The following is a 9,966-nucleotide window of genomic DNA, read 5'->3' on the forward strand; positions in this document are numbered from 1 at the left end:
TACTATACCTTACTTCTTTATGTACTATACAATACAATGTTACCAAGTAAAAAACACAGTATAAATTATATTATTTGTTATGTGGCATGGGCATAAACCACATATGCCATGATATAAAAGGGAGGGAAAGGGTTAACTTATTTTACTTAATTTTTACTTGGCTGGCTTCTGCTGGGCTCTACCCTTTTCCATGTGCATATAAAAGCAGGAGGGAGCTTTGCCCAGACCAGCCATGTGGGAAGAAGAGAGGCTGACTGCGGCAATGTAGTCTGATCCTCCAGCAATCACTCATCCAACATCTATAGGACTTGCAGCCCTCCTGAAGACACCAGTATGGACTTTAATTTTGCAGGTATGATAAGAAGCACACAAGTCTGGGTTAGGGATTAGGGATGTAGGGAAAAGATCTGTTTTGTGTGCATGCAAATTTCATCATGGTTTGCACCTTTCTAAGTAAAGCTTTAACTTTTCCTTCTGCCTGGTCTGAAGTTATCTAAACTGGAATGCGTAGTCTCCAGCATAGTCTCCAGGGTAAGCAGACACATTAGGGTATGAAGACGACACTTAAAGCGGGAGTTCACCCATTTAAAAAAAAAAAAAAAATCTCCCCTTAGCTTCCTGCTCGTTCGGTCTAGGGGAATCGGCTATTTATATTAAAATATGTGCAGTACTTACCCGTTTTCGAGCTGCATCTTCTTCCGTCGCTTCCGGGTATGGGTCTTCGGGAGCGGGCGTTCCTTCTTGATTGACATTCTTCCGAGAGGCTTCCGACGGTCGCATCCATCGCGTCACTCGTAGCCGAAAGAAGCCGAACGTTCGGCTTCTTTCGGAAAATCGTGACGCGATGGATGCGACCGTCGGAAGCCTCTCGGAAACCTGTCAATCAAGAAGGAACGCCCATTCCCGAAGCCCATACCCGGAAGCGACGGAGAGGATGCGTCTCGTAAACGGGTAAGTACTGCACATATTTTAAAATAAATAGCCGATTCCCCTAGTAATAACGAGCAGGAATCTAAGGGGGAAAAGTGCCCTCTAAGGGTGAACCCCCGCTTTAAAGATATATCCTTTTGCAGTACTACATGTGGTTGCCATGGGCAATGGAAGTTTACAGTCAGTTAAAGCAGTCTGTTGGTAACGTCTACTTGTTACAGGTTTTGATGGCCCATTGCCAATGTTGTCGGTACTCCTTGTGTAGCGGTCAGTCTCCCCTAGCAACAGGATAGGATCGGCGCCCCCTATCCCCATCCTGTACAAAGGTATGGAAGTGGGTCCACACATGAAGCTTGTGCTAGGTGCCATTTGTGGGGCCCCGTGGAGCCCCATTCTGCTATGAGGGAGAGGTAGTGGCAAACAGTGTTATTGTTAACGTTAAATTTCGATTTTGCTTTATAATCTTTTGACTACAAAAGACAGGCAGACATGATACATTTTGTGACAGTAGGAGCTACTGTCAAGGTAAAATGGACAGTTTGCTGGACACAGGGTATGCACATTTGCGAGGTGCAAGACTACAGAGCGTAGATGTGGACTGGAGAAGACTGCTTTTGCAGCTTTCTCTAGGTTTTGGCAATTTGACATGGGGCTCTGTAGTTTTGGAGATTCCACAGTGTCTGGGGTGGGACGGGATCTCCAACCTGGTATCCAGACTTTGTTGATTACCAGCAGGGTGTGTGCTCAGGTGAGCACAGCCTTATAATGAGAGTGTGCTAAGACCTCATGGCTCCCAGTTGGAGACAGCTCCACACTAAGAGACAGGAGGTCTCCAGAAGTCAGAGAGGCTGTAGGAGACAGCCAGAAGCTTGGTGACTGCAAGAGGCAGAGCTGTAGACGCTGTCTACTTTGAGGAGTCCGCTGGTCTGGGTGACCAGGATAAAGTGCAGAAGTACTGCTACAGAGAGCCAGGTGGGCTAGTATTTTCTGTTTTGTGTTTGATGGAGAAGAACCCCCTGCGTGGGAAACCTTTGTTTGGACTTTTATTTTTGCCTTTTTAATAAAAATGGGCTACCATGCCCTTAAATATAGTTCCTGACTGGCGTGGATCACTGGGAAAACGCATATACCACGAGAGCTAACAACCCCCAACCTTACAATATAGAATTAGTCTGATAGGGCCAGATTCACAGAGGAAATATGCCGGAGTATCTGCTGATACTCTGGTGTATTTTCAAATTTGCCGCGTCGTATCTTTATTTGTAATTCACAAAAAAGATACGACGGCTTTTGGCTAAGATCCGACAGGCGTACGGCTTCGTACGCCTTCGGATCTTAGGTGTAATTTTCCGGCGGCCGCTGGGTGGAGTTTGCGTCGTTTTCCAGCGTCGGGTATGCAAATTAGCTGATTACGGCTACGGCGATCCACGAAGATACGCGCGTTCGTCGCAATCTCTTACGTCGTCACTAGTCGGTTTTTCCCGTCGCAAAGTTAGGCCTGCTTTTTCATGGCTTATCTTTAGAACAGCCATGTTAAAGTGTGGCCGTCGTTCCCGCGTCGAATTTCAAATTTTTATTTTTTTTGCGTAAGACGTCCGGGAATACGAAACGACGTAACGCACGTCGCCGTTCAAACAATACGTCGGGGCGCCGTAATTTGGCGCAAAGCACGTCGGGAAATTTCCTAACGGAGCATGCGCAGAACGTTCGGCGTGGGAGCGCGTCTAATTTAAATGGTACACGCCCCATTTCAATTAGGCGGGCTTGCGCCGGATGGCTTTACGTTACACCACCGTAAGTTTGCACTCAAGTGCTTGGTGAATCAGGCACTTGCGCTGAAAACCACCTATCTCTAGTGTGGTCACTTGCACTTAGTGGGGAAATAATTAAACCCCTAGATGGTGTCTTTAATGGCCGGCCACAATGCAGATACTCCTCCAATGGTGGGGGGGGAAATTACAGAAGGGGAGCCCATAGTATAAAATCATTTTGTATTTAGTAAAAAAATACGATAAAAGAACGTATCAAATGCAATTAAAACGTTTTAATTAATAAAAATTGTTAAAATTGTTAAAACAATTGTTAAAACAATTTGTATTAATTAAAACTTTTTTACACCTAACATTTGTGTGCTCATCTCAGTGTCAGCTCTGTATGTGTGTTAAAAGTCCTATTTCTATGGGATTTATTCCCAATTTGTATTCTATCCTTTATTTCAGGATGTGGATATAGTAGCTGTCCCTAGAACTGGTAACACTTTTTTTATAATAAACAAATGTATCGTATCCTATCTAGTGGTATTTTGCTGAGGCCAGCTGGACTATTCCCCTATATACACATACTGAACACACTGGGTGCCAGGCTACAGGCACCGGAAAATGTGAGTGTATCTATGTTTGTTTATTGTATTTTTTACTAAATAAAAATGGTTTTTCCCCCTCTGTCATTTTTTCCCCCACCATTGGAGGAGCATCTGCAGTGTGGCCAGCTATTTAAGACACCATTTAGGGGTTTCTTTCTTTCCGTACACTATAGATAGGTGGTCAATATCCAGGGTGAGTTTACATCCATGTGGGGCACCTGGTCTGATCACTAAGCAGTGGAGCATTGATTTGTTTGTTTGGATTATTTGGATTAACTATTTTGTTTAAGGTGATATATATTTTGTATTATATTCCACAGCTACCCAAGAAGCAAAATACTACCCTATTAATACATACTTTGTTTATCTAAAGCACTGTGGGCCATTCCGTCTAAGGATCTATGAGAGGGAAGACTTTGAAGGGCAGATGATGGAGTTCACTGAAGACTCTCCTAATGTCTTTGAGCAGTTCCGGTTCCATGAAATCCACTCCTGTAATTCACTTGATGGGCATTGGATGTTTTATGATGAGCCTAGCTACAGAGGACGTCAGTATTATCTGAAACCTGGAGAGTACAGGCGATACACTGAGTGGGGAGCCATGTACCCCAGAATTGGTTCATTCAGAAGAGTACAATATTATAAATTAAAGAGTTTATATTTGATCATGGTGCCTCTCTGATAATAAAAAGCACATGATTATTGTTGTTTTTGTCCTTTAAATGCACACTAACACATCTAATTCACATTGCTTATTGGATGAGATTAGTAGTGAAAGAAAGTATAAATGTAGTTTTAGGTCATATTCCCATCACACTGTAAGCAAAATATTAATTTTAAAATATTTTATAAATTTTGAAATTGGCAGTTAGTTTCAATTTTCAGCATCTACCAGTAACTGATATATAATTTTTAGAAGGACAGATATTTTGATAAAGGAAGTAGAACACTATCTTTGCACAAATTATAAACACCAAGAAAATACTACATGCAATCAGTTTCTAATAACATTAGTTGCTGTTTAATGCACAACCTTTATCAAAGTCAAGAGGAGGATTGAAGTCAGAACAGGACAAGGCAAAAACTGAACAGGTAAGCATTCTACTAAAACTTCTATCAGGCATTAGTCATTCACATGGCCATTCTTTTTCATGTACAGAACAAAAGGTATTAACTGTGTAGTCTAAACTTCTACTGATTCATTGACTAAATCCTCTCCACTGTTCTCTGCATAAAGGGAACAAAATACAACTTTCAAAAAGCAGAGATAAACAATGAACTGAAACAACGTACTTAAAAAAAACGTAACTACAAAAGATAACAAAAATCTATACAAAATCTGGACAAAAAACATGGTTATGTCAGACTTAAAGGGGTTGTAAAGGTTCATGTTTTTTCACCTTAATGCATCCTATGCATTAAGGTGAAAAAAAATCTGTCGATTACCGGCCTGCCAGCCCCCCGTTTTACTTACCTGAGCCCTGAAGAATCCCACGTCGTGAAAGCGCTCGATCTTTGCCCAGGCTTCTCGGCTCTTCATTGGATAGATTGATAGCAGCAAAGCCATTGGCTCGTGCTGCTGTCAATCAAATCCAATAACGCGTACACCGGGGGGCGGGACCAAGTCATACACTCGGCGGCTATGTACGCCAAGTGTACAACACAGGAGTGCGCCTGCAAGGTAACCCCCTCGAGAGAGCGCTTCCCAGAGGGGGTCAGCTATTGCAGGGAGGATCCGATTGAGCCGCCGTGGGACCCCAGAAGAGGATGTTTGGAGCCACTCTGTGCAAAATGAACTGCACAGTGGAGGTAAGTATGACATGTTTGTTATTTTTAAAACAAAATACCTGAACTTTTAGTATCACTTTAATGCATGCATAAAGTATGGTAAAAGGAGCACTACACAGAGTTTTTGGATGATATGTGTGAAGAAAATAGACTTTATTCTGTATTTTCTCATAGGTTCGGTTTGTTTTTTAAGAACCCCTGGACCGATCTGTGTGAAATTTGGATAGGTTGGTCCCCCAGATCGGGGCTATCAGGGGATATGCAATGGCATGGATACCTTGTGTGGAAAAGGGGTGTTCCAACTTTTGGGAAAATTGGGGTGCTCTCTGCCTGGAGATAATTGGTTTATTCCTTAACTGATCTCAATATCTCCCAGGCAGAGCCTGCTGTGATAATATCGTCTGCAGTGTCATGTAAATGAACTTTGGTCTGTCTCTCAAGAAGCGTTCATTGTGTGAATTTCTATTGTTTAGCAGGTGAGAAAAGCTTACCTCTGAGTCACCTCATCTGGGTGAATGACCAGTAATTAACTCATGTGGATTATATCAGAGACAGCCGTCTGTCTCCTAAAAGAGGTCTATTGAAGGGGGGCTCGTTAGTAAAACCATTGTATGATGTTGTGGGAGGAGTTTGTCATTGTCCATCTGATTACTTAAAGTATTCCTTTTGGTGTATATAAGTAACCTTCCCTCTCAATAAAGCTATTCTATGCCTGGTACACCCTTCATGAAGTCTTGGCTCATGTTTGGGGGGGGGAACATTCTAACCATTGGAAGAATCAACCTGGAGACTGCATTCATCTCCACTATCCCTCTACCTCCTATGGTAGCGATAATCACTTATGCTCGGCGATTGGGAGATGGAAAGATGGCCGCAGTACCATAACCACTGCAGGTCTTAACAATATGTTTATTGTGTTTTTTTGTGGTTTCACATACAGTACAGACCAAACGTTTGGACACACCTTCTCATTCAAAGAGTTTTCTTTATTTTCATGACTATGAAAATTGTAGATTCACACTGAAGGCATCAAAACTATGAAATAACACATGTGGAATTATACATAACAAAAACGTGTGAAACAACTGAAAATATATTTCATATTCTAGGTTCTTCAAAGTAGCCACCTTTTGCAGCAGACACATCTCTAGAACTGTTAAGAGGAGACTGTATGAATCAGGCCTTCATGGTAGAATATCTGCTAGGAAACCACTGCTAAAGAAAGGCAACAAGCAGAAGAGACTTGTTTGGGCTAAAGAACACAAGGAATGGACATTAGACCAGTAGAAATCTGTGCTTTGGTCTTTGAGTCCAAACTTGAGATCTTTGGTTCCAACCCCTGTGTCTTTGTGCGACGCAGAAAAGGTGAACGGATGGACTGTACATGCCTGGTTCCCATCGTGAAGCATGGAGGAGGAGGTGTGATGGTGTGGGGGTGCTTTGCTGGTGACACTGTTGGGGATTTAATCAAAATTGAAGGCATACTGAACCAGCATGGCTACCACAGCATCTTGCAGCGGCATGCTATTCCATCCGGTTTGCGTTTAGTTGGACCATCATTTATTTTTCAACAGGACAATGACCCCAAACATACCTCCAGGCTGTGTAAGGGCTATTTGACCAAGAAGGAGAGTGATGGGGTGCTGCGCCAGGTGACTACCTCTTGAAGCTCATCAAGAGAATGCCAAGAGTGTGCCAAGCAGTAATCAAAGCAAAAGGTGGCTACTTTGAAGAACCTAGAATATGAAATATATTTTCAGTTGTTTCACACTTTTTTGTTATGTATAATTCCACATGTGTTAATTCATAGTATTGATGCCTTCAGTGTGAATCTACAATTTTCATAGTCATGAAAATAAAGAAAACTCTTTGAAAGAGAAGGTGTGTCCAAACTTTTGGTCTGTACTGTATGTGTTTTTGCTGTTCTTTTATTTACTTAGTAAGGTTGTGCTGTGGGTTTTATGTAGATTGTAGAGGTGTATTACTATAGATTACTATAGATGGAATCGTAGGGGTATTTATTTATTTGCTATGATCACCTCAGGAATATTAAGTGCTTTCTCGTAAAAATAAATGCATTATAGCGCTTAAAGGTACTATACCCCAATTTTTGCCCTGACCTTGCAAGTCTCCTGACACCTCTGACACCCTGGGTCCAGACATTTCGGCAAAGAAATATGGATGCAGACACAGTTCACAGTAAAGCACACACTAACAGCGGGTTGCACAAAAAAAACGTAAATAGAATCAACAGCAAATGGATCAGATAAGAGAAATAAGGCCATAGTTATACTATTTATATAAATTAACAAATTACTGTCCCTTAAAGGTGTTGTAAAGGTAAAAAAAGTTTTCCTAAATAGCTTCCTTTACCTTAGTGCAGTCCTCCTTCAAATTACCTCATCCTTCGAATTTGCTTTTAAATGTCCTTATTTCTTCTGAGAAATCCTCACTTCCTGTTCTTCTGTCTGCAACTCCACACAGTAATGTAAGGCTTTCTCCCTGGTGTGGAGTGTCATGCTCACCCCCTCCCTTGAGGGGGACGAGCAGGAGAGTCAGGACACTCTTTACGTTGCAGATAGAGAAAGGAGTTGTGTGTTAGTGGGTGTCCTGACTCTCCTGCTCGCCCCCTCCCCCCTCAAGGGAGGGGGCGAGCACGACACTCCACACCAGGGAGAAAGCCTTGAATTACTGTGTGGAGTTACAGACAGAAGAACAGGAAGTGAGGATTTCTCAGAAGAAATGAGGACATTTAAAAGCAAAATCCAAGAATGAGTTAAGTGAAGGAGGACTGCACTAAGGTAAAGGAAGCTATTTAGGGGGAAAAAATTACCTTTACAACCACTTAAGGCCTCGTACACACGATAGGTAAAACAGAGGATAACGGTCTGATGGACCGTTTTCATCGGTCAAAACCGATCGCGCGTGGGCCCCATAGGTTATTTAACCATCGGTTAAAAAAAAGCCAACTTGTTTTAAATGTAACCAATGGATTCCTAACCGATAGGACAAAACTGATCGTTAGTAGGCACGACCATCGGTTAAAAATCCATGCATGCTCAGAATCAAGTCGACGCATGCTTGGAAGCATTGAACTTCGTTTTTTTCAGTGTGCAGGGACCGCCCTGTCATCTGCCAGTTTAGCGGGGATGAACAGAGTGATCCCTGCTGAGCAAGCGGATGTATAAGGAACGAATCCTCACGGGATCTGTGGGTGTGAAAGGGCCCTAAAAGTCAACAGCTGCAGTATTTGTAGCTGCTGACTTTTATTTATTGTTTTTGGTGGAACTCCGCTTTGAAGTGAAACAATAAAAATGAAAAATGCCATCAAATATAGTGCCTGGGGGCACGGTGTATAGAACCTTCTGCAGGAAAACTGACATACACTGTTTTGTCAAAAGTAATGGGAGGCCTGCCTTTACATGCATATGAACTTTAATAGCATCCCAGACTTAGTCCGTAGGGTTCAATATTGAGTTGTCCCAGAAGGCTTCCACAATGTTTAGGAGTGTGTCTATGGGAATGTTTGACCATTCTTCCAAAAACACATTTGTGAGGTCAGGCACTGATGTTGGACGAGAAGGCCTGGCTCACAGTCTCCACTCTAATTCATCCCAAAGGTGTCCTATCGGGTTGAGGTGCAGGCCAGTCAAGTTCCTTCACCCCAAACCCACTCATCCATGTCTTAATGGACCTTGCTTTGTGCACTGGTCCAAATCATTTGGCGGCTGGGGGATTATGGTGTGGGGTTGTTTTTCAGGGGTTGGGCTTGGCCCCTTAGTTCCAAGTCATGAGCATACCTAGACATTTTGGCCAATTCCATGCTTCCAACTTTGTGGGAACAGTTTGGGGATGGCCACTTCCTGTTCAAACATGTTCCTGTTCCTGTCCATAAAAATCAGTATGAGCGAGTTTGGAGTTGAGGAACCTGACTGGCCTGCACAGAGTCCTGACCTCAACCTGATAAAACACCTTTAGGATAAATTAGAGCAGAGACTGCGAGCTAGGCCTTCTCATCTAACATTAACAAACCTTGTGGACAGTCTTTCCAGAAGAGATGAAGCTGTTATAACTGTAAAGGGTGGGCTAACACAATATTGAACCTTACGGACTAAGACTGGGATGCCATTAAATGTAATGTGCATTTAAAGGCAATCACGAAGTCCGCTGACAGCTGGTAACTCATCCGTTGTTTAGGACGCGGCAACTGGCTTCCTGGTCCTGCTCCTTAAAGCAGAGATTCACCCAAATAACATTTATAAAAGACCAAATTCTTTATACTACCAGCATGTACAGTCGGCACTTTTTTTTTTAGGCTGTACATACCTTATAATCTATATTTGCAATCCGGCTTCCGGGTACTTTTCCCGCGGGAGTAGGCGTTTCCAAGCTGAGCCGCAATGTAATCTGGGCGTTCGCCCAGATGATTGATGTCTATCAGAAAATGTTCCCCCCGGCGGATAAGGCCCTGCCCCCCATATTGCGTAGGCGCGTCACAGAGTTTCCGAAAAGGAGCCGAACAGGTAAAGCTGCGAGTCGGCTCTATACGGCGCCTGCGCAGTCAGCTCTACACGGCGCCTAGTCGGTGCGCAGGCGCCGTGTAGAGCCGACTTGCCCCTTTACATGTTCGACTCCTTTCGGAAACTCTGTGACGCGCCTACGCAATACGGGGGGCGGGGCCTTATTCGCCGGGGGGGAAATTTTCTGATAGACATCAATCATCTGGGCCCAGATTACATTACGGCTCAGCTTGGAAATGCCTACTCCCGCGGGAGAAGTACCCGGAAGCCGGATTGAAAATATAGATTATAAGTAGAGTTGAGCGGACACCTGGATGTTCGGGTTCGGACCCGAACCCGGACTTTAAAAATAAAGTTTGGGTTCGG

The 9,966-nt window shown here is 43.3% G+C and overlaps 1 long non-coding RNA gene across 1 annotated transcript; it reads left to right on the forward strand.

Annotated features, from left to right (window-relative positions):
- Positions 1 to 215: 215 nt before the first annotated feature.
- Positions 216 to 3,999, forward strand: LOC120942670. The gene is made up of 2 exons (XR_005750234.1): positions 216 to 352; positions 3,666 to 3,999. It is a non-coding gene; the product is annotated as an uncharacterized LOC120942670 (long non-coding RNA).
- The last annotated feature ends 5,967 nt before the right edge of the window (positions 4,000 to 9,966 follow it).

This window comes from Rana temporaria, chromosome 6 (genome assembly GCF_905171775.1).
Source record: "Rana temporaria chromosome 6, aRanTem1.1, whole genome shotgun sequence".
NCBI classification, from domain to species: Eukaryota; Metazoa; Chordata; class Amphibia; order Anura; family Ranidae; genus Rana; species Rana temporaria.